At 41.2% G+C, this 5,607-nt stretch overlaps 1 protein-coding gene and 1 long non-coding RNA gene across 3 annotated transcripts in view; one reads left to right on the top strand and one right to left on the bottom strand.

The window, feature by feature from the left end:
• The window catches only part of LOC106512911 (phytanoyl-CoA hydroxylase-interacting protein-like), a 26,393-nt gene extending 21,491 nt beyond the window's left edge, over positions 1-4,902 (bottom strand). The window contains exon 1 of one of the 2 annotated variants that reach the window (XM_014001464.1): positions 4,836-4,902. The gene's annotated coding sequence lies outside the window, so the exon portion shown is untranslated. The remainder of the gene's footprint in view (positions 1-4,835) is intronic. The other variant, XM_014001455.1, reaches the window with a different exon arrangement.
• Positions 4,889-5,607, top strand: part of LOC106512925 (uncharacterized) — an 11,931-nt gene continuing 11,212 nt past the window's right edge. The window contains exon 1 of the long non-coding RNA XR_001309739.1: positions 4,889-4,948. This is a non-coding gene — a long non-coding RNA (uncharacterized LOC106512925). The remainder of the gene's footprint in view (positions 4,949-5,607) is intronic.

Here is a 5,607-nt window from a genome sequence, read left to right as displayed (position 1 = left end):
GTTGCACTGAAGGGTGTGTGTGTGTGTGTGTGCGAGTGCGTGAGACTTCATACCACAAACACATTTGTCTGGCATTTCAGGGCATCAAATGAAGCATGTTATTGATTTGCAACGGGGGGACTCGGCTTAGCTGCGGTTTGATTGATAATGGAGAAGAGCGCTGCTGGGTCTCCAGTGACATCCCAGTTTATCAGCCCTTATATGAAATTTAAATAACATTCATCCCTGCGTTACACTCTTACAGCAAGAGAGGCACTTGTTTTAATAAGGAGAGATGAATTAAAAGCGGATGTGCAAAGGTTGTTGCGGGAATTACCTTCATTGGCCGCACAAAAAGCCTAAATGAACTCTGTGACATTCAAAGCAACGTGTTTATTTGCTTTGGATCCAGATAGTTATAGGAGGAAAGCAAATTCATTTCAAGCCAGCATCAGATTAGCTTTTTAAAATGACCTTAAAAAGAAGAGAACAAATTAGTATTGGCAAAAATAAAACTAATACACCAACTTACCTTTGTTCCTGCAGAATGGTTTGCACCAATTTTTTTTCTCTGCCACTGTATTAAAACTGGAGCATAAGCTGACTGTTAAAGCAAAGATGGTAATTACAATGAAATTGAAAATTTTGAAAGAATTCCATTGTAAGTTTTGTTGGACGATAACTTACGAGCAATAACTTCTGAGTTTTTTTTTCTTCTTCTGCTCTCGAAGGTGTAAGATACTTTTTCCTTCTCTCCTGCCTTCCCTTATCTTCCCTGATTTGCTGCTCAGAGCCTCCTCTACGTTTTTTTTATCTGAAACCAGAAATTATGGATATTTTTGTTTTTATGGATTTCGTTAGCTGGTCTCTTAATACATTTTTGGGACATATTTTTTTCCATGGGAGGACATGTCAAAGGTGGGACCTCTATTCTGCTCCGTTCAACTAGCACATATTGGATTCTGATCACTGGATTTCTATAGATTGACTTGGTGGTCTCTTGGTGTTCCGCAAAACAGCGTCGGTGGCTATTCAGGCCATTTCCTGGCTGCCTGACCAATATGAAGGATTGCTGTTCTATCAGCACTCAGACTGAAGCGAGCTGGGACAGTCTGCAAGCAGTTCCTGCAGAGGGTCGCGGGCCAGCTGTGGTCACTGGACTTTGCTGGTGAGATGGAATTGATCTTGGAGAAGGTGATAGCTCGGCTTGGCGGGATTGGCTACACTAATTTTTGTGATTGGATTCACCACATGGGATGTACCAGTGGACATTAAGGCAGATGGAAAATTATTATTGTCTGCCTGACCGAAAACATTTTCTTCTGTTCCCAAACAACTAATTACAGATTCGGCTCTCCTCCTACGTGGTCTTGAAGGGCAGTGGATCTAAATTCTCCTGGGAGTTTACGTTGACTAAAGCGTTGCCCCCACCTCACCCCCCGTCACGCACATCTGTAATCTGGTTCCTGGAGGCAAGCTGAAGGCCGCACAGAATGAACAATTAACATCATTATTCTGAACTACGGCTGGGCGGTTTTTTTGGGGACTAGATTCTTGGAGCTCATTCTACAGATGTTCACACAAGTGCATACAACAACCATGGCTTCAGACACATGCCCCCTGAACTCACCTTCTTCTCTGGCTAATAAATGTGCTCTTGCTCTGCAGAGGTTTTTTTTTCTACAAATACCAGAGTGTGTCACATTTAGTGACGTTATATGATGTTATTGGTTTTTTCCCTCATCTATCCTTGTGTGGTATTTCGTTTTTCTTTTAAGGGTTTCACCTCCTCATGACCTTTCATGAAGATGATCCTCGCTCTGCATGGGTCTGTGGCTGCATGACATGAAGCACCTGTTCTTTTATGTTTGTTATGTTCTGTCTTCTTGTGAATGGGTGTTCTGAACTGTATTTTCATTGTGCTCTGTACAATGACAATAAAGGTTTATCTTATCTTGTCTTGCCTTGTCTTATCTTTTTTATAGTAAAATATTTGTTTCCTCCAAAAGAAAGTTTTGTTTTGTAAATTAGCAATAAATCTGTCCGTCCGTCCGTCCATTTTCTGTTGCTTGTCTGGGGTTGGGTTGCGGGGGCAGCAGCCTAAGCAGAGAGACCCAGACTTCCCTCTCTCCAGCCACTTGGGCCAGCTCATCCGGGGGAATACCAAGGCGTTCCCAGGCCAGCTGAAAAACAGTCCCTCCAGTGTGTCCTGGGTCTTCCTCTGGGCCTCCTCCCAGTGAGACATGCCTGGAACACCTCATGAGAGAGGCGTCCAGGAAACATCCTAACCAGATGCCCGAGCCACCTCAACTGGCTCATCTCGACGTGGAGGAGCAGCGGATCTACTCTGAGTTCCTCCCGGATGACTGAGCTTCTCACCCTATCTCTATGGGAGAGCCCAGACACCCTGTGAAGGAAACTCATTTCAGCCACTTGTATCCACGATCTCGTTCTTTCAGTCACTACCCAAAGTTCATGACCATAGCTGAGGGTAGGAACGKAGATCGACCGGTAAATCGAAAGCTTCACCTTTTGGCTCAGCTCCCACTTCACCACAACAGAGTGGTACAGCGCCCACATCACTGCAGACGCAGCACCAATCCACCTGTCTATCTCCCACTCCATTCTTCCCTCATTCGTGAACAAGAACCCGAGATACTTAAACTCCTCCATTTGGGGCAGGACCTCCTCCCTGACCAGGAGAAGGCACGCTACCGCTTTCCAGCTCAAGACCATGGTCTCAGATTTGGAGGCACTGATCCTCATCCCGGCCGCTTCACACTCAGCTGCGAACTGCTCCAGTGAGAGCTGGAGATCACGATCTGATAAACCAATAGGATCACATCATCCGCAAAAAGCAGAGATATGATCTTAAGGTCACCAAAAGGGATCCCCTCAACACCTTGGCTGCACCTAGAAATTCTGTCCATAAAAGTTATGAACAGAATCGGTGASAAAGGGCAACCTTGGCAGAGTCCAACTCTCAACGGAAACGAGTCCAACTTACTACCAGCAACGTGGACCAAGATCTGGCACCGGTCGTACAGGGACCCTACAGCCCATATCAATGGGTCTGGTACCCCGTACTCCTGGAGTACCCCCCACATGAGTCCCTGAGGGACATGGTCGAATACCTTCTCCAAGTCCTCAAAACACATGTAGACTGGTTGAGTGCAATAAATGATTACAAAAATTTATCTTGTACAATGCTCTATTTGTCTCTTTGAGTTACAACAAAATCAAATAAAGTTAAACAATTAAAGTAACAAAAAGCCACTTGTTTTTATTTCTGGATGTTCAGTTTGGGAGGGTAATGTTAAATGGTTTGCACTCAGCATTGATCACTTATCCATCTGTCATTGCAAATCATCAGATATGGAGCGTTTTTGAAATTTTCGCTGCTCACATGTTGACAATTTTTACTAATTATTTATTCCCATTAAAGTCAAGTATGCAAAGAAAAAAATATATTTATAACACTCTAAAGCCTGAAAAGAATGTTTTTCATTCAAGACCCTGTCATATAGTACAATATTTTTGACAAGTTATTTTGAAAATTTTGTCCAACACTAAAGATGTCTATGTTGAAGATGGAATAAAATAACCTACTGGAAGGCTCTTTTGTGTGTATTCATGCTCTTATGCTTCTTTTATCCATTTTAAGTACACTTACCTCACACTTTTATAAATTAAAAAAAACATTGTTAGTAGTCATTTTATTATAATTAATACAGAAAATCTTATTAAGAGTAAGACCCTACCTTGATGTTTGTGGATGCCACTGTGATTGAAACTTTAGAAACCACTGGCCCAAAGCATCATAGTGAGACAGGGCCGTTATGCTTCAATGTAAGCTGTACCAGCTTATCCAAGAAAACCTAGCTCAAAATAATTAAACTTAAGTGTATTCGATGGGAATGAGAAAGGCAAGCAAATGCAGGTGTTAAAAAACCTGGACAATGAAAAACTTAACAGCAAATATCCAAGTGTTAAAATGTTCAGCTGAGTTTGACAAGCAAAGCAGTATACTTGTTCTACAAGAACAAAAACTGGACAAATTATTACTGTATTTTTCTGCATCAAACGGATACTGGAGAGAGAGAGAGAAAAAAAAGCAGAGGATGCAACGAGACAGACTGGGAGCATATTGTCCTCTGGATGAGAGCCATGTATGATGAGGTTAGTCACGGCTCCTGTCATTTACACCTCTCCTGCAGAGACAAGCTGCCCACGAGAACAATATGTGATGCTGCGGACCAGGCTGCTCAGGTGRAAAGGCAGTGGAAAGGCACAAGCTGCATGAATCTGGAAGTGGTCTGCCAGTTCTTTCTTCACAATTTAACTGTCTTTCACTCTCTGTCCCTCACAATAAAGCATGAAATTAGAATCAGTCATGCTGTGGCCTGAGGATGATTGCTGGTACACATAATTGCCATAAGTGAGATGAAGAGATTTTAGTTTTGATTAAATGGCACTTTTCTGAACCAGCAAAAAAGACTTCAAGTGTTTTTCAATAGCTAAGAAGATGGACCATTTTCTGAGATTAAAGCTCTATATGCTGTATTTTGTGCAATTATTCTATTGTTTAAGCTACGATTTGAGCACGGCTTTTATCAGTTTATGAAGAACTGGCACAAACATCAGATTGAATGTTTTCTTAGCAGGCTTCCCACACTTTAACCCTGAGCTCCTCAGCTTTTCCATACCAGTATTTACAACCTATTCAGGGCTGAAGTGTTATATAAACACAAAGGCGTTCTGTGTTTTTTTTTTCTTTCTTTCTTTCATTTTTGTTCCCCCTTCACCGAGCACCTGCTTAAATTAAATACAGAGAGAGGAGAAACTGAGTGACTCACACAGAACACAGTTCAGCAGCTCCACCTGTTTCTGATGAGGGCTCGTTGTTGGGTGAGAATGTCTCGGTGCCATCTGAACAAGATTTTTGCAAAAATAACAAGACTGGTCTGTGGTAGGGATTTGGATTTAAATACAGTTGTTTAAAAGAATATAAACTCAAAAAGAAAGGGAATTTGGGTTTGGTAGGTTTTTTCTTTGTTGTAACAATGCTTCCTGGTCATAAATCTTATAACGAGCACCTGATTGGCAGCACCTGGTGGTACCAGCTCAAATCAAGAGTCAATATTAACACAATTAGCATTTGGCAGCGATTTGGCAATTTTATTTGTGTGCAAAACACACGTTCAACTCTAGTACGCATCCCACAAATTCATGTTCCTTACAAATATGGCACCATTTAAAAAGGAAATTAACAGATTTTCTAACTGTATAAGATTTGTTGCCAAGAAGCATTGCTACAACTAAGAAATAATCTGCTAAACAGATTTCCTCTCTTGTTTAGTTTTTTTTTTACACTTTCTGAAACTTCATTCACATGTACTTACAGATCTCCATTTATTTTCTTGATAAAATATCTACAACTAATGCAAAAACAATAGACAAAATGAGCCAATTATAGGTGAACCCAAATATTCCAAAGCATGCTATTGTAAACATCACAAACTTCTACTTCTTGTATAAATCCTTAATTTGTTGCTGAGTTACCGTTCTGTTAATGCAAGAGGCAATACTGCCCCCTTGAGGTTTTCAGAAACACTGTCAATTTTGTTT

This window comes from Austrofundulus limnaeus, unplaced genomic scaffold, assembly GCF_001266775.1.
Source record: "Austrofundulus limnaeus strain Quisiro unplaced genomic scaffold, Austrofundulus_limnaeus-1.0 Scaffold0, whole genome shotgun sequence".
NCBI lineage: Eukaryota > Metazoa > Chordata > Actinopteri > Cyprinodontiformes > Rivulidae > Austrofundulus > Austrofundulus limnaeus.
Note: the sequence above shows the minus strand (reverse complement) of the source record. Positions and strands in the feature narration are given on the sequence as shown.